The sequence below is a fragment of the Chiloscyllium punctatum genome, chromosome 45, assembly GCF_047496795.1.
Source record: "Chiloscyllium punctatum isolate Juve2018m chromosome 45, sChiPun1.3, whole genome shotgun sequence".
Taxonomy (NCBI): Eukaryota; Metazoa; Chordata; class Chondrichthyes; order Orectolobiformes; family Hemiscylliidae; genus Chiloscyllium; species Chiloscyllium punctatum.
In genome coordinates, this window is record NC_092783.1 from 22,484,634 (window position 1) to 22,504,844 (window position 20,211).

Genomic DNA, 20,211 nt, shown 5'->3' on the forward strand with positions numbered 1-20,211 from the left:
CTTTTCAGCCCCTTAAGTCTGTTCTGTCAATTGACATGATCATGGCTGATCACATCACAGCCTCCACTCCATTTTACTGCCTGTTCACTGTAACCTTTCAACCCATTTCTAATTAAATATCTGTCTAACTCCTCCTCAACCTCCTGGCGTCCATCACACACTAGGATAATGAATTCCACTGATTCACAAAGTAGTGTCTCACCATCTCTGTTTTAAATCTGCTACTGCTTATCCCGAAACTATGACCTCTCATTTTAGATTACCCCACAAGGGGAAACATCCTCTCTACATCTGCTTTGTCAATCTCTTTTCACAATTTATATACTTTAATTAGATCTCCTCTTAGTCTCCTGAACTCAAGAGAGTATATGCCTAAACTGCACCATGACTCTCCAGGAGACATGCCCCTCACCTCTGGAATCAATTGAGTGAACTTCCTTCAACACAATTACATCTTCACCTAAGGGGACCAAAACCTTATGCAATATTCCAGGTTTGGTCAGAATAATGCCTAGTACAGTTGTAGGTGTATACCCTACTTTGATACTCTATTCCCTTAGTAATAAATGCCAGAATTCCATTTGCCTTCCTTATTACTTGCTGCACCTGCAGACTAGTTTACTGCGAACCATGCACAAGGACACCCAGATCCCTCTGCACTGAAGCACTCTGATGTTTCTCTAAAGACATTAGATAATAAATGCCTTTCTATTCCTCCAATCAAAATAGATAACATAATCCACCTTAAACTTCAGCTGTTAAATCTTGGCCTATTCATTTAACTTTTCCATATCCATTTGTAAATTTCTCGTCAAGTTACCTAGTATGGTGACGAAATATCTGAAAAAGAACCTTCCAGCTCAGCGAGCAAACCTACATCCAGAACCTCAACCTGAGCTCCAAATCTTCTCAAAACTCAGTAACCTTTGTTATTTTTATTACTTTTATTTAGTAACACTTTTTTGGTCTTTAAAAAGTTCCCAATTCTCTAGTCTGCAATATGATGCACCTTAGTTTTTGCCCTTGTGTTATCTTTAACTTCTTCCTGAGCCATGGATACCTCCCCCTCATAAACCGCCTTATATTCTTTCTTCTTCTCTGGAACATATTTTATTTGGGAGGAATTGAATACCTCCTTAAATGTCTTCCATTGTTTATCCACTATCCACCCTTTTGGCCTTTCTGCCGAGTCCACTAGGACCAAATCTGTCCTGATGCCATGTGATTACTTATGTTTAACTCGAGAACTCTGTTGTGGAATTTCAGTTTGCTCATCCTCCCAACTAAGTTTGAAATTCCAACCTGCTATGATTGTTTTTCCCTAAAGTATCACGTCCTTTGAGATCCCTAATTAATCCCAATTCTTTACAGAATACCAAATCCAGAATACCTGTTTCCTGGTTGCTTTCTCAACATATTAGTCCAATAAAGAATTTTTAATATGCAACAAACTTTTCCTTGAAGTTACGCTTGCCAATTTGTTCAATCCAGTCTGTATGAATATTAAAATCTCTCATGAGTATTTCTGGAGGAATGATTATTATTGCACTTATCTTACAAGCCCCACTATTTTCTGGTATATAATTAGCCCTACGAAACAACTACCAATAGGAAACCTATAGATGACCCCAACCGGAGACTTCTTTCCCTTGTCACTTCTTATTTCTTAAGCCATAATTGTTTATTTAAACTTGCTTGTGTCTCCCTGGAAAAAAAACCTTGTCTTTTGCTTTTAACAAACTTTGACCTTAGCTTTAGCTTGCTCATCTTTCTGTCATCAAATCAACTATATGAAGTCCTGTAAAATGATTACCTATCCATCCTTCTTCCTTCTCCTTTGTACAGCTGCGTCACCCATTATGCCATGGGCTTGGGCCTGGCTGCATTCCCTTAATGAAACATTACCTTCACCTGTTTCCAGAAAGGAACACCAATAACCAGTCATCATAGACGTAGACCTACAGACCTGCCCGGTTTTGTTAGACTGTCTGGTAGTCACCTATTCTCTCTCTGTCTGTGCGCTCTTAACTTGTGTATGACCACCTCCCTATGTGTACTATCCATGTAGTCCTCTGCCTTGTAATTGCATGACAATGGGTCTAGCTGTCTAGATCTGAAGCTTGTGTAGCTGGTAACATGCGCTGCTGATGTGTTTGGTTACAATGTGAATTATGTCCAAGACTTCACAAATACTCCACTTGGCCCCTCTGACCTGCCATCCCATAGCTCTAAAATCTCTTACAGTAACTATGACCTGACAATGAAAACATTATCAAGTTATTTCTCTCTTGCTCATGTCCTGCTTAAGAGACTTGCAGTAAACCTTAATTAGTTGGCAGAGAGAAGATGGTGGCACTTATGGTGGTGGATTGGAGAAGATTGTCTTCCTGCAATGTTTGGATTCCTCCAGACAGCTGTGACTGCGCTGCCCAGCAAGCAACCTCAGACCAGCCTGGCATGGCCTAGTCATATGGCCTCCACTGCAAGTCCTGGGGAAAGAAGATGTCCTGCCTGTGCACCAGAATTTGAGGGCCCTGCCCAAAAAGTGGGGCACCAAATTTCATCTTGACGAAACTGGCTCATAACCAAAAGAAATTAAGCTTCAGTCAGAGGTATTGTTTCCAATCTAGTCACTTTACTTCAGAACTAAAGGGAGTGCTATTTCTCAGGCTTGCATTGCTCTTTGTTAGAATACTACAACAGGCCCAGGATGGAAAACAGCATCAGAGAAAATGGTTATTTAAATGACAAGCAACTGGAAGGTTGGGGTCCTTTCTCTAAACAGAGTGGAGGTGTTTCACACAGTGATCACCCAGTCTGTGTTTGGTCTCACCAATGTAAAGGAGACCATAGTGTGAGCACCATGTCTCTCTGGGCTCCTCAGTTCAAAATGACTTGCAAAGTTCCTATGCCACCCAGAAGTCAGACCTCCAGTCATCTGTGGACTGCTGAGCAGACATCCCAAAGTGGTGACATGGGAATCATGATTTCTTTCCTGAGGGCGGCGTTGTCAAATCCTGCCTCCCACCAGCACTGACCTTGCAATTACCTGTTAGCCATGCTTCCCAAACTGCTGAACTGTGCAGCCTGGAGCAAGGCCTTTATAAACCATGGTGTCACAGGACAAGCACTGTGCTTTGTGGGAACATCATTGCTCTTCATGGGGAAAGATTTGAAGCGATTGAGTGAAATCTTCTTGGTGGATCTTCTATTCTGGAAGGGAGATGTGAGGCAACAGTACTATAATGCTTGATAGGACAGAATACGCCTCCAAAGCAGTTTGGAGTTAAATGACAACGTGATGCTCCCAGGTTCTTATTTCCTTTCTTCTTGTAGGGCATGTGGATGTCACTGACAAGACCAATGTTTCTTGTCCATCACTCATTGCCCATGAACTGAATGGCTTGCCAGGCCATTTCAGAGAGCACTTAAGAGCCAAGCATATTACTGTAAGTTATATTTAATTGTGAGTTACATTTAGGCCAGACTAGGAAGCAGATTTCATTCCTTAAAGGATATTAGTGAATGGGATAGGTTTTTACAACAATCAATGGTGGTTTAATGATCACCATCCCTGAGACTAGCTTTATGTTTCCGATTCATTAATTGAATGGAAGTTCTGTCAGCTGCCATGATGTCATTTGAACCTATGTCCCCACAGCATTATCTGCAGTCTCTGGATTACCAGCCCAGTGACATTAGCAGAGTGCTCCCATCTCCTCACCTCTCCAGGTGGGAGCTATCTATCTAGATGCTTCAGTGCTTCCAGTGCCCCCCTTTCACTTTCCTCCTGCTTCTCCTCCACTTGTACCCCTTGGAGCTAAACCTCATTATTCAAGAAGAAAGCAGAAGATAAACCAGGAAATTACAGGCTGATTACTTTAACCTCAGTGGTAGGGAAACTATTCAAAGCAACTCTGAGGGACAGAATTAATCTGCATTTGGAGAGGCAGGGATTCAGTCAGCATGGTTTTGTTAAGGGGAGGTCATGTCTGACCAACTTGATTGAATTTTTTTAGAAGAGGTGACCAGGTGTGTAGATCAGGGGTATATTTTTGATCAACAAAGCTTTTGATAAACTCTGCATGACAGTGTAGAATCTATGAGATCCGAGGGAATGTTGCAAATTGGATCCACAGTGGGCTGAGTGTCAGGAAGTAGAGGGTGATGGTTGAAGAGTGATTTTCCAACTTGAACAGTGTCCAATGGGGTCTCATGTGGTCAGTATTGAGGTCCTTGCAGTTTGTGGTTTGTATAAATAATTATGACTTGAATGTTTTAAAGTTGATCAGTAAATTCACAGATGATACAAAAACTGGTGGCGGGTGGGTGGATAGAGTGGTTGGTGGTAAACAGTGAGGAGGATAGCCTTAGACTTGTCTTTATTAGCTGGGTCATAGAGTTTAAGAGCAGGGAGGCTGTGTTGGGACAATGCAAAACATTGGTTAAGCTACAGCAAGACTATTTTATGCAGTTCTGCAATTCTCATTATAGGAGGGATGTGATAGCACTGGAGTGGGTGCAAAGGAGATTTACCAGGATGCTGCCTGGACTGGAGAGTTTCAGTGATGAAGAGAAATTGGACAGAGTGGACAAAGCAGAGATTAAGAAGTACATTTTTGAGATATACAAAATTATGAGGGGCATGGATAGGGAAGACAAGAAGAAAATTTTCCCCTTGGTGGAAGAAATCAATGACCAGGGTTTAAGGAAAGGGGCAGGAGTTTTAGAGGAGATGAGAGGAAAATCATTTCCACCCAGAGGGCGGTGGGAATCAGGAACTCACTGTCTGTAAGGCTAGTAGAGGCAGAAACCCTTTGAACACGGAAGAATAGGATTCTGGGTAATCCAAAATGGAGGACGGAAACAATTTCTTGCTGTAACAGGTTGCTCCTTTTTTGAGGTATTTTACATGTTTGGGCTGATTTACTTGAATTTCAGGAGCAGCAATTACTGTTTTATATGCTGTTGCATTGTTTTCGAACGTCATAGAAAAAAAGTTTAAGCAATGGCACTTTTAAAAGGGTGGGGAACAGACAAAGGCAGCACATGGTCTGTGCAGGAGAGAGAGAGAGAGAAAGAAACCCACACTGCTAACTGTCACAGCAGTGAACCCGCGCAGTTACTGCCTTTGCTGGTGAATTTGTGTATTGCTGGGCATTGGAGTGCGTCTGAGAAAATGAACAAACAGTGAAATTCACAACTGATCTCAGAGGTACTTGTTTGGGAGAGGTCACAGCACAGAAATAGATAAGTGAATAGTATTAAGTGTGGTCTTGCTGTAAGTCTGCAGTAGTGAGTAAAGCGTGTTCTTCCTTGATTATCTGTTTTACTAAAATATGTCTCTTGATTAGACTTAGAATATAAACCATAACTATTAAGTTAGCCTGGAGCAATGTTTTGTAGAGGAATAAGACTGTGCTATTTTCTGGGTCTGCAGATTAGAAGAAGCAAAAATGCCCTTAGTAGAGTAACATGCTCTTCTTGTTGGATGTGAGAGTTTGGGGAGAGTTTACGAGTAACTGAGGATTATATCTGCAATAAATGTCGTTGGTTGTAAATCCTGTCAGATTGAATGGATTGGTTGGAGTGACAGTTAGCGGCAATAAGGAATTTACAAGAGCAAGGAGGTGTGATGGATGGCGTTATAGGAAGGGTGAAAAGCCACAGATACAGTCACATTAATGGGTTAACTCCAGGAAAGGTAGGAGAGACAGGCAGGTAGTGCAGAAGTCTTCTAAGAATATCCCCATTTCAAATAAGTATGCTGTTGTGGAAAATATAGAGAGTGATGGATTCTCAGGGGAATCTAACCCCGAACAGCCAAGTTTCTGATAATGAGACTGGCTCTAATACAATGAGAGGTATGTCAGGTTCCAAGCAATTGATTGTGTTAGGGGACTCTCTAGTCTGAGGCACAGACAGACATTGTGGCCAACAGCGAAAAGTCAGAATGGTGTGTTGCCTTCCTGGTGCCAGGATCAAGGACGTCTCAGAGAGGGTACAGAATGTTCTCAAAAGGGAGAGGGCCCAGCAGGAGGTCATTGTCCACACTGGAACCAACAACATAGGAAGGGAAAAGGATGAGATTCTAAAGGGAGAATATAGAGAGTCAGGCAGGAATTTAAAAAGGAGGTCCTCGAGAGTAGTAATATCTGGATTACTCCCTGTGCTACGAGCTAGTGAGGGCAAGAATAGGAGGATAGAGCAGATGAATGCATGGCTGAGGAGCTGGTGTATGGGAGAAGGATTCACATTTTTGGATCATTGGAATCCCTTCTGGAGTAGAAGTGACCTGTACAAGAAGGACGGATTGCACCTGAATTGGAAGGGAACTAATATACTGGCAGGGAAATTTACTGGAACTGCTTGGGAGGATTTAAACTAGTAAGGTGGGGAGGGAGGGGGGAGGGAGGGGGGAGCAGGACCCAGGAAGATAGTGAGGAAAGAGATCAATCTGAGACTGATGCAGTTGATAAGAGAGTCAAACAGTCAGGGCAGGCAGGGACAAAGCAGAGAACAAGGTGGAACTGATAAATTAAACTGCATTTATTTCAATGCAAGGGGCCTAACAGGGAAGGCAGATGAACTCAGGGCATGGTTAGGAACATGGGACTGGGTTATCATAGCAATTACAGAAATATAGCTCAGGGATGGACAGGACTGGCAACTTAATGTTCCAGGATACAAATGCTACAGGAAGGACAGAAAGGAGAGGCGAGAGAAGGAGTAGTGTTTTTGACTAGGGACAGCATTACAGCTGTACAGAGGGAGGATATTCCCGGAAATACATTCAGGGAAGTTAGTTGGGTGGAACTGAGGAAAAAGAAAGGGATATGGTGCTGGAAAAACACAGCAGGCCAGGCAGCATCCGAGGAGCAGGAGAATCGACCTTTCGGGCATAAGCCCTTCTTCAGGAATTTTTCAACTCTGGTCTCCAGCATCTGCAGTCCTCACTTTCTCCCAATAGGAAAGGGATGATCGCCTTACTGGGATTGTATTGTAGACCCCCTAATAGTAGGCGGAAAATTGGGAAACAAATTTGTAAGGAGATCTCAGTTGTCTGTAAGCATAATAGGGTGGTTATGGTCGGGGATTTTAACTTTCTTAACATAAACTGGGACTGCCATAGTGTTTAGACAGAGAGGAATTTGTCAAGTGTGTACAAGAAAATGTTCTGATTCAGTATGTGGATGTACCTACTGGAGAAGGTGCAAAACTTGATCTACTCTTGGGAAGTAAGGTAGGGCAGGTGACTGAGGTGTCAGTGGGGGAGCACTTTGGGAAGCAATAATTCTTTTAGTTTTAAAATAGTGATGGAAAAGGATAGACCAGATCTAAAAGTTGAAGTTCTAAATTGGAGGAAGGCCTCCAATTTGATGGTATTAGGCAAGAACTTTCGAAAGCTGATTGGGGCAGACGTTCGCAGGTAAAGGGATGACTAGAAAATGGGAAGCCTTCAGAAATAAGATAACAAGAATCCAGAGAAAGTATATTCCTGTCAGGGTGAAAGGGAAGGCTGGTAGGTATAGGGAATGCTGGATGACTAAAGAAATTGAGGGTTTGGTTAAGAAAATGAAAGAAGCATATGTTAGGTATAGACAGGAGGGATTGAGTGAATCCATAGAAGAGTATAAAGGCAGTAGGAGTATACTTAAGAGGCAAAAAGGGAACATGAGATAGCTTTGGCAAATAGAGTTAAGGAGAATCCAAAGGGTTTTTATAAATACATTGAGGACAAAAGGGTAACTCGGGAGAGAATAGGGCCCCTCAAAGATCACCAAGGTGGCCTTTGTGTGGAGCTGCATGAGATGGGGGAGATACTAAACGAGTATTTTGCATCCGTGTTTACTGTGGAAAAGGGCATGGAAGATATAGAATGTAAGGAAATAGATGGTGACATCTTGAAAAATGTCTGTATTACAGAGGAGGAAGTGCTGGATGTCTTGAAATGCATAAAAGTGGATAAATCCCCACAACCTGATCAGATGTTCCCTAGAACTCTGGAGGAAGCTCGGGAAGTGATTGCTGAGATATGTGTAGCATCGATAGTCACATGTGAGGTGCTGGAAGACTGGAGGTTGGCTAACGTGGTGCCACTGTTTAAGAAAAATGGTAAGGACAAGCCAGGGAACTACAGACCAGTGAGCCTGACCTCGGTGGTGGACAAGTTGTTGGGAGGGAATCCTGAGGGACAGAATGTACATGTATTTGGAAAGGCAAGGACTGATTAGGGATGATCAACTGGGTTTTGTGTGTGGGGGAAATCATGTCTCACAAACTTGATTGAGTTTTTTGAAGAAGTAACAAAGAGAATTGATGAGGACAGAGCGGTGGACATGATCTAAATGGACTTCAGTAAGGTATTCAACAAAGGTCCCCATGGGAGACTGGTTAGCAAGGTTAGATCTCATGGAATACAGGGAGAACTAGCCATTTGGATACGGAACTAGCTCGAAGGTAGAAGACACCAAGTGGTGGTAGAGGGTTGTTTTTCAGACTGGAGGCCTGTGACCAGTGGAGTGCCACAAGGATCGGTGCTGGGTCCACTGCTTTTCATAACTTATATAAATGATTTGGTTGTGAGCATAAGTGGTATTGTTTTTAAGTTTGCAGATGACACCAAAATTGGAAGTGTAGTGGACAGCAAAAAAGGTTACCTCAGATTTGTGGGCGGCACGGTGGCACAGCACTGCTGCCTCACAGCGCCAGAGAGCCGGGTTCAATTCCTGCCTCAGGCGACTGACTATGTGGAGTTTGCACATTCTCCCTGTGTCTGTGTGGGTTTCCTCTGGGTGCTCCAGTTTCCTCCCACAGTCCAAAAATGTGCAGGTCAGGTGAATTGGTCATGCTAAATTGCCCGTAGTGTTAGGGGAAGGGGTAAATGTAGGGGAATGGGGCTGGGTGGGTTGCACTTCGGTGGGTCGGTGTGGACTTGTTGGGCCGAAGGGCCTGTTTCCACACTGTAAGTAATCTAATCTAATCTAAAATTACAACAGGATCTTTACCAGATGGGCCAATGGGCCGAGGAGTCACAGATGGAGTTTAATTTAGATAAATGTGAGGTGCTGCATTTTGGGAAAGCAAATTTGGACAGGACTTATACATTTAATGGTAAGGTCCTAGGGAGTGTTCCTGAACAAAGAGACCTTGGAGTGCAGGTTCATAGCTCCTTGAAAGTGGAGTCACAGGTAGATAGGATAGTGAAGAAGGCGTTTGGTATACTTTCCCTTTATTGGACAGAGTACTGAGTATAGGAGTTGGGAGGTCATGTTGTGGCTGTACAGGACATTGGTTAGGCCACCTTTTGAATATCGCATGCAATTCTGGTCTCCCTCCTATCGAAGGACGTTGTGAAACTTGAAAGGCTTCAGAAAAGATTTACAAGGATGTTGCCAGGGTTGGAAGATTTGAGCTTTAGGGAGAGGCTGAATAGGCTGGGGCTGTTTTCCCTGGAGCGTTGGAGGCTGAGGGGTGACCTTATCAAAGTTTATAAAATCATGAGGGGCATGGACAGGATAAATAGACAAAGTCTTTTCCCTGGGGTCGGGAAGACCAGAACTAGAGGGCACAGGTTTAGGGTGAGAGGGGAAAGATATAAAAGAGACCTAAGGGCAACGTTTTCATTCAGAGGGTGGTGCATGTGTGGAAGTGGTGGAGGCTAGTAGAACTACAACATTTAAAAGGCATTTGGATGGGTATATGAATAGGAAGGGTTTGGAGGGATATGGGCCGGGTGCTGGCAGGTGGGATTAGATTGGGTTGGGATATCTGGTCGGCATGGACGGGTTGGATCAAAGGGTCTGTTTCCGTGCTGTACATCTCTATGACTCTTTGACTCTAAGTATTTAGATTATGCACTTGTGATGCCAAAGCATACAACCTGGACTACACCTCCTCCCACCCTCCCTCCTGTAAAAACAGTGTCCCTTGTTCACAATTCCTCTGCCTTCACTGTATCTGCTCCAAGGAGGACCAATTCCACCATAGAACATCCCAGGTGGCCTCCTTCTTTCAAGACTGCAATTTCCTCTCCCATGTGGTCGACAATGCCCTCCAGCACATCTCCCCCACTTCCCGCACCTCTGTCCTCGAACTCCATTCCTCCCAATGCAACAAGGACAGAAACCCCTTCACCTTCCAACTCACCAACCTCCGCATACATTGCATCATCCTCCATCATTTCTGCCACCTACAAACAGACCCCTTTACCAGAGATGTATTTCCCTCCCCACCTCTATCTGCATTTCGGAGAAACCATTCCCTCTGCAGCTCCCTTGTCAGGTCTGCATCCCCCGCCAATCCACCATCCCCTCCTGGCACCTACCCCTGCCACTGCAAACCCTGCGCCCACACTTCCCCTCTCACCTCCGTCCAATGTTCAAAGGGCCTTCCACATCTAACATAAGATTACCTGTATTTCCACTCATGTCATCCACTGTAACCATTGCACCCGATGTGGTCTCCTCTACATTGGGAAGACAGATCGTTTCAGAGAACATCTCTGGGACACCTGCACTAACCAATTCCACCACCCTGTGGTTGAACTTTAACTTCCCCTCCTTCTCAGCCAAGGACATGCAGGTCCTGGGCCTCCTCCATCGCCAAACCTTTACCACACGATACCTGGAGGAAGAATGCCTTATCTTCCGCCTTGGGATCATCCAACCACATGGGATCAACATGGATTTCACCGGTTTCCCCATTTACCCTCCCCCTACTTTATCCCTGTCCCAAACTTCCAACTTGGTACTGCCCTCTTGAATGGTCCTACCTGCCCATCTTCCTGCCCATCTATCCACCCCACCCTCCTCTCCAACCTGTCACCTTCTCCCCCACCTTCATCTACCTATCACATTCCCAGCTACCTTCCTCCCAGCCCCACCCCCTCCCATTTATCTCTCAGCCCCCTTGGCCCATAAGCCTCAATCCTGATGAAGGGCTTATGCCCGAAACGTCAACTCTCCTGCTCCTCAGATGTTGCCTGACCAGCTGTGTTTTTTCCAGCACCACATTCTTCAAATCTCATCTCCAGCATCTGTAGTCCTCACCTTCTCCAAAACATACAAGGTATTGGGTCAAATGGGATAACTCCTCCTCAGCTAGTCACGTGTTAGGAGGCATTCATACTTGTTGACTAACCCAATAAGATGTTGTGCACCCTCTTTGATATGTGTCAAACCAATTGATTTTGTGTTCAGAGTTTTATACATCCTCAGTAAGGGCATTCTTAACTCTTGCTTAAACTTCTTCATCACTTTGGCCCTATGCTTAAGGTGCTGCAGTCCAGAATCCTATGTTGTCCAGCTTGGAATGTTTTGCACCTAAGCCAGCCATATTTCAGTGCGGAAGTCTACTCCTGACATACTTCCCCAGGAAAGCCCTCATTCCAGGCAGTATGCCATGGTTCACAGGCTGGGCATCAATTCACAGGTACCATTTGAGGAACTCTCACTTCCTGTCACCACCTCCAGCTCTTCCATTGTCTTGTTTCACTAGTTCACCAATCAGTCACATTGATCAATGTCTACTGTGCAATCCATCGAACCAGGTTACTTTCCTGGAGTGCTGACAGTAATTATCTTCCACTGAGATCTCTGTGAACTTTGTGTTGCAATTTAACCTATCAAAATGTGCATGTATTTGATTTTTACTTTTGCTAAGATTTGTTGCCTTAAGTTCAATGTTGGCCACTTTCATTTGTCTCTGAGCTTAAAACATAAAACCCATTTCTTAAATGTTTGTAAAATATACACTTCAAGCATACCAGTTTAAACAAGCTGAACGTCGTTTGCAGTAACTGACGTCTGTGCTCCAGTTTCTTCACTGGATTCACAAAAGGAAAGCTCAGGCCGGTGGAATCTTGCCATCATTCCAAATATGTGTCGTCAATGCTAGCACTAAAGTCCGCTTTCAGACACCAGCCCTAACCCCTTCAGAACTAAAAGCTACAGCTCGTGGTGTACGTACAACTGAGCAGCTTGTCTGACTGCATCAATCAGCATAACAAATCGCTCCAGTACAGTTCAAGTAACAGGTAGGCCAATAAACCCCGCTAGGACAGCAGGTTTCCCTCTCTGGATGAATGAAATATATTGATCTTTGTGGAAACTCAGTAAATTAAAAAATTGAGAGAGGGCAGCAGTAAATTATAATATTGGAGATGACAGTTCAACAATATGTTGTAATGAATTTAATCCTGTGTTCCTCTTTGGATTTATTAATGACTATCTTCCATTTGGGGCTCTTTGTTCTGGCTTGGCCACAAATGAAAATATTCTCAACAATGTCCTGAGAAATATTTTCATCATCTTAAAATCTGTAATCGGCCTCTGTGGTAACATGTTCCACAGTTGTTCACCAACTACCTTAAACTGCTGTCTTTTTGCTATTGGGATCAATTTCTCTCTTTCTACTTGGTTCAAAGCCCTCCTGATTGGGGCATCTCTCTCAAATCTCCTCTCACTCTTCTCCCCGTGAAGGAGAATAGTTGCAGCTGTTTCTCATTCCCAGAAACATTCCTGGACACCAGCGATGTGGTAGCCCCAGATGAATACTCCAGTCATGATAAAAGCCAAATTTAATAGCAATTTATCTTAACTTCCTGTCTTTTAGATTATTTGCTTCCATTATAAAGGCCAGGACGCCACACACTGATAGCATTCAGATTATATTTACTTTTGTGCAGAACAGGCAGTAATTTGGAATTCAAATGTCCCTCTACTGAAATGTCAGATGGGAGGGAAGTCAGATGATGCATGTTTTAATGAGTGTGTCTGTAAACAAAGGCTGATGGAAGTGTGCAATTAGAATCCACCTTAGTGATATCGATTTTGTGTAGTTGCTAAATTATACTGTATACAAGTTTACCGTATTGAAAATCTTAAACAGCAAGCTTCCTTTTTGTTTGTTGTAACATGACTTTAAAAGGAAAAATAAAGTCATGGTCAGGAGGAAACCAGGTGTTCCAGAACTTTCTTTCTTAGATGCAAACCACCAAAGCATTCAGAATGGAACAAAATGATTGGCTTTGGGGAAGTGGTCCAATTATCAAATTGTTGTCGAAAACTAGTGCCACCTTTCCTAATAATCAGAAATGGTAAATATTCCATTAAACTCTGTTCCCAGTCTTCAGTCCTGTCACCTTCACGGGGGTCCAGCAATCTGAAATCATTGACCGATACACTTTGAAACTAACCTTCCAAAAAATCTGAATTGCAGGATTTAAAAATTGCAAGAGATATATTCTGGAGTAAAAGGAGAATAGAACAGAATCACTACAGCATGGAAATAGGACTTTTGGCCCAACAAGTCCACGCCAACTTTCCAAAGAGCATCTCACCCAGACCGACCAATTCTCACCTTTTACGTGTCCCTGACTGTGACTGTTCTGACATTGGTAGCCAGGTCTTCGATGTGCAGTGCTTGTGGTTTGTTAATTGTTTAATTTGTCAAAAGGGTGATTTGGTGGTGGGTAGCAAAAAAAAGAACTAGATCCGTCCAACACTATTTGATTTGACCCTTGCCTGGTTTTCCCACCTTTTTGATGGGTGTTATTGTTACACTGTGTTTGTAATTTAATTATTTGGGTGATTTGGTGGCAGGTGGCTACATGGAGCACATGGCGTCTGAGGGCACTATTGAGGATCTTCAGGACCATTGGGCAGCATAGGGATTGACGTACATCCATTTCCCCTCCAATGATATTTTGACTGAATAAGATTTTCTTAGTTTTAAATTGAGCATGTTTCAGTGTCCCCCACCAAAAGTGCTGTATTGCTTCATTTGATTATTTTGTTATGATTTAGTTATTTGGTTTTACTTAAAATGTTTTAAAAAAAAGAGCTGGGACCTTCCACAGTTGGGTGTGGGCTTCTGGACAGAAGGGAGAGGTGGAAACTGGCATCTGTGCTCAACTATAGATATACAAGAAAGCCCTTTAAATCTCTGCAAGTTTTTTTGCAACATATTATTCATAGATCATTAAATCCCTACAGTGTGGAAACAGGCTATTTTGCCTGACAAGTCCACATCAACCCTCCAAAGAGTAACCCATCATAACCCATTTCCCCACCCTATTGCTTTATATAATGCACCTAGCCTACATATTCCTGAACACTATGGGCAATTTAGCAGGGTCACCTAATCTGCACATCTTTGGACTGTGGGAGGAAATGGAGCACCCAGAGGAAACCCACGCAGACATGGGGAGAATGTGCAAACTCTACACAGACAGTCACCTAAGGCTGGAATCAAACCAGAGTCCCTGGCGCTGTGGGGCTGCAGTGCTAACCACTGAGCCACCGTGCGACCCCAACACATATTAAACAGATGGGGTGTCAATGAGGTGGATAGCTTTGTAAAGTTTCTTATGTATTACTACAACTGCACTTATCCAGACAATTAGGGAATATTCCATCACACTCCCAACCTGTGTGGACAGGTTTTGGGGAGTCAGGAGGTGAGTTAATTTGTTGCAGAACTCCGAGACTGACTTGCTCTTGAAGCCACAGCATTAATGTTGCTGATCCTGTTTTTCTTTTGAAAGCTGCGTAATTCAGTGATAGTACTGTGATTGAATGTCTAAAGGAGATTATTAGATTCTTTCTTATTAGAAATGGTCATTGGCTGACACTTGTATGGCAAAATGCTATTGGTCACTTGTCAGCACAAGCCTGCATGTGTTTTGCACTCAGGTACAGATTGCTTCATGATCTGAGGAACTTCGAATGTGTTGAATATCGCACCGTCATTGGTGATCTTCCTCAGCTGTATCCTTATGATGGAGACAAAGTTATTGATAAGGCAGCTGAAGATGGTTGGGCTGAGGACACTACGCTCAGGAACAGCAATGTCCTGGGTTGAAGTGCCCCAACCACAGCCATCTTCCAACCAGTCAAAGGGTTTTCCACCTTTTCTAATGATTCTACTAACTATACCCTTCTGGCAAGTTATTCAGTCAAACTTACTGTTAGTTTTAATCCTTGACTAGGAGAGATCTTAAATCATTGTTATAGCTTAATCAATATTGCTGGTAGAATCTTGAATTAGAAATAGAATTAGCCTTTATTGTTACATATAATCAATGAGTAGGGTAAAATGTTTATATCACAAGTTAAACGCCATCTTAGGTACAAATGTACCCAGGTACAACTTCTTTAGTTACAATATCTGAGACAATAGAGAAATAAAATGCCCAGTATTGCGGAAATAAAAGTTCAAAACAACAGACCACACCAGCAAATTGCATCGGGCACTGGCTGAAGACCCTGCCAGGCTTTACCTTGAGGATATGAGGTCGAGAGATCACTTCAGGCCATCATGCCAGGCTGAGGATGCCACACCAGGAGGCCACTAAAATAGCTGTGCCCTACAATGGGCGGGTCCTACAATGGGCGGGTCCTACAATATCTGGGTCCTACAATATCTGGGCCATCCTATAGCTGGGTTCTACGTAAGGCAAGCCCTCCAGTAGCTAGGTCCTACAATAGGCAGCTCCTATAATAGCTGGGCCCCAAAGTAAATTGTCTTCCCTCCCAGAATTATTCAAGCCAAGCAAAAATACCTCAAAATAAAAGAACCTTTTTAGGTATTATAGCAGAATAAACTCTGAGTTTGCCCTACACCGTATATAAAACTCCCTGCTTAAGAGTTCTAGTGAAAATAGGGTTCTGTGTACCAGTGACTCAATTTTCTCTCCTGTACACATTTATGAAGAGACATCATGAGGGACAACAGGATTTATTCCTGGCCTTCCTTGATCTGGAAAAGGAAGCAGAGTTCACAGTCAGCACTCTCTGCCATCAAAGATTACCACCCTGACCATTGGATGTGCCTGGCACTGTTCTACAGCCCAATTAAGTAGTTTTGATGTGACAGAGAAACAAACTTTGAGGTGGGTTTGCCACGTCTACAGGAGTGTCCAGACCAGTCAATGATAGCATCTAAGAGAACATCAGACTGGGTAAAGTGTCCAATTAGGCCCAGAAGATGAAGGTGGTATAGGGTATGGGTAAGTCAAACAAAGTCCAGAAATCTACCTGATAAGGGGAATATTGGAGGGGTTGTACCTGAAGTGAGAAACAGGGGGCAAATAACATGAACATGCGGAATAGGACCAGGAGTAGACTATTTGGCCTCTTGAGTTTCCTCCTCCATTCAGTAAGACTAAAATTGATCTGGTTACTCCACATTCCTACTACTCCGAAACTTTTCACTCCCTCGCTACCAAGAATCAATGTACCTCTGCCTTAAAACTATTCAAGGGCTTCCACTGTTTTTGAGGAGGAGAGCTCCAAAAACCTCTGTGAAGAACTATTTCTCCCCATCTCTGTCTTAAATGGGCAACTGTGTCTGTTTAAACAGTGACCCCACATTCTAGCTTCACCTGCAGAGGAAATATGTTCACCACATCTGCTCTGTCAAAGTGGTAAATATTTCAAGCAAGTCTTCTTTTACCCTTCTTAAATTCCAGTCACCCCAAGCCTAGCTTATTCAACCTTCCCTCATTTAGGACACCCTTCCCCATTCTGGGTGTTCATCTAGGAACTGCTTCCAGTGCATTTACATCCCTCTTTGAATAAAAAGAAAGAGCCAGGCAAGAGATAGGACCCTGAGGCAAACAATCAGAGACAGAGTTAAATTGATTGGAGCAGATTCAGGAATAATTTGATATTGTTCTTTCTCATCTCCAGTTTAAAGTAAATAGTAATATGTTTAAGGTATGGCAGGACAGCTTGTTTGCTTGGAATGTCTATCCTGTGGCATGTGGGGAGTCATGGACACTTCATGTACCTAGAAGATGACATAAACAAGAAGCATTGACAGCTGCAAAAGTATAGTCTCCGGGCTTTTGGATTCACTGAGTCCATCTGCAAAGCTAAGCGCTGCTGATAGCATGTTTAACAAAATGGTTACATTGTAAATTAAGATTGGGTAGGGAAGAAATGAATAACAACAAAGCAGTTTGAAAAATCCAAACAGGTAGTAGAGGAGTCCCCTGATTGTAATCGTATGTCGTATTGTTATGGACCAGGTCAGACCCCCACAAAACATTTCAAGAAAGTAGCCCGGACCCTAACTTTGATAGTTGTTTTAAGCAGGTGTAGAGTGGATATTCCAGGAGTAATGCAGCTGGCCCGACCACTTTGTTTTAAACAAAACAATGTATTTGCAAGATTACTGAATGAAACACAAACAAAAGAGAACAGAATATAGAATAACTTGACTTATCCAAAAACCCAACAGATTATTCCAAATTAATGATGCTGTTCCAAATTCCTGCAACAATCCCCATAAGCACTCCTTGGCACAAAAGGTAAAATCAAACACAGGGTCTTACAGGAGAGATATCAGAGAGAAAGAGATGGCGGAGAAATTCAGTATGGAACACCTTCTTCCACGGAGATGTTTCTTTGACCAGCAGCCTCAAAACTAACTAGCAGCTCTGAACTCAAACCAAACCAAACCAGAGACAAGCTGGGCTGAAAGAACTGGCTACTCCCCTTTCATTGTACAAGTTTTTTTTAAACTTAAAAGCTTCCTTAAGTAGATCAACCCCAGACATTTCAGAGCCTGTGTCTTTATGGTCTCATGAAAAAAAAGACAACCTAATTTTGTTCAAGGAGTAGCATAATCATAATAGCTAGTAAAGGTTTGAGACTGTTAATTTAAGAATCCTGTGAAAAGTAGGATTTGCTGGAGTTTAATTAAAATCAAATAGTACAGTCTGATAAATAGTCCTTTTCCTTGATAAGGTGTGCAGTACAGTTGTGTTGGATCTTCCCCAGACTCTTGGTCCTTTATCCAGCTCACTACATAATGTGCCTGAGTGAAAAAGGGTCACTGCTAACTTGTCAAGGTTAGTCAGGATACACGTACCCACCTTTCACTTTACAGCATGGGCACTTCTGGTCTGGGACTGTCTGGTTAGGTTGATGGAGGGGTGGACCACAGACTGTCCATCAGGTCTTTCCAAAACTGAGGTGGGGGGGGGGGGGGTGGGCATGGATGCTGCCATGGGAAGGAAATTCAGGAACCTATTGAAGGGCTGCAGGCTTGGGGGAAGTGGGGAATGGGGGAATGGGAAGAAGGTAAAGCATGCAAAGTCCAGGATTTTCAGCTCATAAAGGCTGATGAGCTTAATGCAGTAACTTTTTGTAACTTGTCTCTTTCCACCTGCTATGGCATGTTATTGGAGAGGGTGAATGAGGTGAAAGTGTGTGGCATTTGGTGTTCGTGCATTTGAGTGGAAGGTGGTGAAGTCTCCTGGCAGCTAACAGTTACATTTGACTAATCACTGTGAGACTGAAATAACCAATGATTATTGCTATAGCTTTCTTGTAAGCCTATTCTTAATTAGAGTCATAGAGTCATAGAGATGTACAGCATGGAAACAGACCCTTCGGTCCAACCTGTCCATGCCGACCAGATATCCTAACCTAATCTAGTCCCACCTGCCAGCACCCGGCCCATATCCCTCCAAACCCTTCCAATTCATATACCCCTCCAAATGCCTCTTAAATGTTGCAATTGTACCAGCCTCCACCACTTCCTCTGACAGCTCATTCCATACACGTACCACTCTCTGTGTGAAAAAGTTGCCCCTTCGGTCTCTTTTATATCTTCCCCTCTCACCCTAAACCTATGCCCTCTAGTTCTGCACTCCCCGACCCCGAGGAAAAGACTTTGTCCATTTACCCTATCCATGCCCCTCATAATTTTGTAAACCTCTATAAGGTCACCCCTCAGCCTCCGATGCTCCAGGGAAAACAGCCCCAGCCTGTTCAGCCTATCCCTGTAGCTCAAATCCTCCAACCCTGGCAACATCCTTGTAAACCTTTTCTGAACGCTTTCAAGTTTCACAACATCTTTCCGATAGGAAGGAGACCAGAATTGCATGCAATATTCCAACAGTGGCCTAACCAATGTCCTGTACAGCTGCAACATGACCTCCCAACTCCTGTACTTAATACTCTGACCAATAACGGAAAGCATACCAAATGCCTTCTTCGCTGCAAGGTTTGTGAAGGTTTGTAGCTCAGGTTGAGGGTTAGGGTGTAGGTTTGCTCGCTGAGCTGTAGGTTTGATATCCAGACCTTTCATTACCTGGCTAGGTAACATCATCAGTGGCGACCTCCAAGTGAAGCAAAGCTGTTGTCTCCTGCTTTCTATTTATATGTTTGTCCTGGATGGGGTTCCTGGGGTTTGTGGTGATGTCATTTCCTGTTCGTCGTCTGAGGGGTTGATAGATGGTATCTAGATCTACGTGTTTGTTCCCAACACACACAAACGAAGCTGCATCAGAACACTATTCCAACAAGCCACCACACACTGCAGCACAGACAAACTTTGGAAAACAGAGGAGAACCACCTATACAACGTATTCAAGAAGAACGGATACTCAAAAAATACAGTCCGCAGATTTCTCAGGAACAAACCACAACAAGCAGACCCAACACAGCCAGAAACCCTAACCACCTTACCACACATCAAAGAAGTTTCAGAAATGACAGCCAGACTACTAAGACCCCTTGGAATCCTAGTAGCACACAAACCTACCAACACTCTCAAACAAAAACTAACAAACTTAAAAGACTCAGTACAACCCATGGACAAAACCAACATCATATACAAAATTCCATGCAAGGACTGCCACAAACACTACGTAAGACAAACAGGAAGAAAGTTAACCACCAGGACACACGTACACCAGCTAGTCACAAAAAGACATGACCCTCTCTCCCTCATAGCCCTACACATGGAAGAAAAAAACCCACCATTTTGACTGAGACAACACATCTATCCTGGGACAGGCTAAGCAAAGACATGCCAGAGAATTCCTAGAGGCCTGGTACTCCAACCACAATGCCATAAACAAACACATAGATCTAGATGCCATCTATCAACCCCTCAGAAAACAAACAGAAAATGACATCACCACAAACCCCAGGAACCCCATCCAAGACAAACATATAAATAGAAAGCAGGAGACAACAGCTTCGCTTCACTTGGAGGTCGCCACTGATGATGTTACCTAACCAGGTAATGAAACATCTGGATATCAAACCTACAGCTCAGCGAGCAAACCTACACCCTAAGCCGCCTTCACTATCCTATCTACCTGCGATTCCACTTTCAAGGAGCTATGAACCTGCACTCCAAGGTCTCTCTGTTCAGCAACACTCCCTAGGACCTTATCACTAAGTGTAT

At 43.4% G+C, this 20,211-nt stretch overlaps 2 protein-coding genes across 3 annotated transcripts in view; one reads left to right on the forward strand and one right to left on the reverse strand.

Moving 5' to 3' along the window:
- LOC140467087 (methyltransferase-like protein 27) overlaps positions 1 to 20,211 on the reverse strand; it is an 80,311-nt gene that overhangs the window by 36,527 nt on the left and 23,573 nt on the right. The gene's annotated exons all lie outside the window — the stretch shown is intronic.
- Positions 4,840 to 20,211, forward strand: part of LOC140467086 (methyltransferase-like protein 27) — a 53,845-nt gene continuing 38,473 nt past the window's right edge. The window contains exon 1 of one of the 2 annotated variants that reach the window (XM_072563145.1): positions 4,840 to 4,903. The gene's annotated coding sequence lies outside the window, so the exon portion shown is untranslated. Of the gene's footprint in view, positions 4,904 to 11,952; positions 12,038 to 20,211 lie in introns of those variants that run through there. The other variant, XM_072563144.1, reaches the window with a different exon arrangement.